Source organism: Rhinatrema bivittatum, chromosome 1 (genome assembly GCF_901001135.1).
Source record: "Rhinatrema bivittatum chromosome 1, aRhiBiv1.1, whole genome shotgun sequence".
Lineage (NCBI taxonomy): Eukaryota > Metazoa > Chordata > Amphibia > Gymnophiona > Rhinatrematidae > Rhinatrema > Rhinatrema bivittatum.
Genome location: NC_042615.1, coordinates 514744915 through 514746719, shown reverse-complemented (window position 1 = coordinate 514746719; position 1805 = coordinate 514744915).

The window sequence follows — 1805 nt, the reverse complement described above, 5'->3', positions numbered from 1 at the left end:
TAAACAACTAAAGAATCATAGGGAACAAAAAAACCCATTGTTCAAGTCTCATCTAAGAAACATGAAATCCAACCTCAGGAAGTGTGAAAAAGAATGTCAAAAAGAAAAAAGTCCCACGACACTGCAGAAATATCGCACACAACTAGCAGCTTATAAAAAATTGATTCTGAATACTAAACGTGACTACTACAGTCAAAAGATCAAAAACTCCTCCAGTAACTCCAAATCACTCTACAACATTGTTAACAACCTCATTTCTGAAAACATCAGCCCCAACACAATGGACTCCAAAGATTTAAGCCAAGACTTAGCTTCATTCTTCAAGAACAAAATAACCAAAATAACGGATGCCTTCTACAAGTCCTCCATCGAAGTAAAACACTCACCCACATCAAAGATAACACTGTGGTCTAATTTCGAACCCATCTCCTCCATGGAAAGAGAAAAAATGCTAAGAAAAATAAACCCAGCACACCATGACCTAGACACCATCCCCAAACAAGAGTTAAAGGAAATGGCTCATTCAATAGCCCCAACAGTAGCAGCAATTATCAATAAATCACTTGAAGAAGGTGAACTACCAGTCAAATTAAAAATCGCAACTATCAAACCAATTCTAAAGAGAAAGAACCTAAACCCAGTGGACTTGAATAACTACCGTACAATATCAAACCTACCCCTACTGGCTAAAATGACAGAGAAAGTGGCCCTGAAACAACTCAATGAACACCTCGAACACCACAAAATACTACATCCCACACAACACGTATTTAGGAAGAACCATAGCACGGAAACTCTACTGCTCAACCTTTCTAACAATATACTAAAAGGCTTAGATAACAAAATAGCCCACTTACTAATCCTTCTTGACCTTTCCGCAGCATTTGACACAGTTGACCACAAAATGTAAATATCAAGCCTTGCAAACATAGGATTCTCAGGCAAAACTCTTGACTGGTTCACATCTTTCCTAAAAGACAGATATTTCAAAGTCTCAATAAACAACATCACATCTCAAGACATCCCTCTCGAAACAGAAGTATCACAAGGCTCCACCCTATCGGCCACACTTTTTAACATTTATCTACTTCCTCTATGCCAACTTCTATCAAGCCTAGGAGTAACGTTCTACATGTAGGCTGACGACATACAACTCCTCATTCCAATCACATCTACCACTGAAGATGCACTGATTCTAGCTGCATCATACCTAGACGTGATCAAAAACTTGCTAAACCACCTAAAATTATGTCTAAACATGAGCAAGACTGAATGTATCCTAATAGAAAGAAAAAACACAGAATCAAAAGCAACCCCATCCTTCAAAATAGACAACATACACATACAACTTAAAGACAATGTAAAGGACCTCGGTATTTGGATTGACAATGAACTAAACTACAAAAAGCACATATCAACAAAAACAAAAGAAGGTTTCCACAAACTCCAAATACTCAAACATCTAAAACCCTTGCTTCACCACCAAGATTTCAGAACTGTTTTACAATCTCTAATCCTCACCAGCCTTGATTACTGCAATTCACTCTTGATTGGCTTACCTAAAAATGACCTTAAAACCACTTTAATTACTACAGAACGCTGCAGCAGGGATCCTAACCGGAAAAAAGAAATCAGACCACATCACTCCCGTACTAAAGAGTTTACATTGGATACCAGTAGAAAAAAGGATTGATTTCAAAATGCTAACAATCATTCACAAGGCAATATACAAAGCAGACAACACGGCACTTGACAATGTCATACATCTTCACAGACCACAACGTATGACTAGAACAACAAGTAAA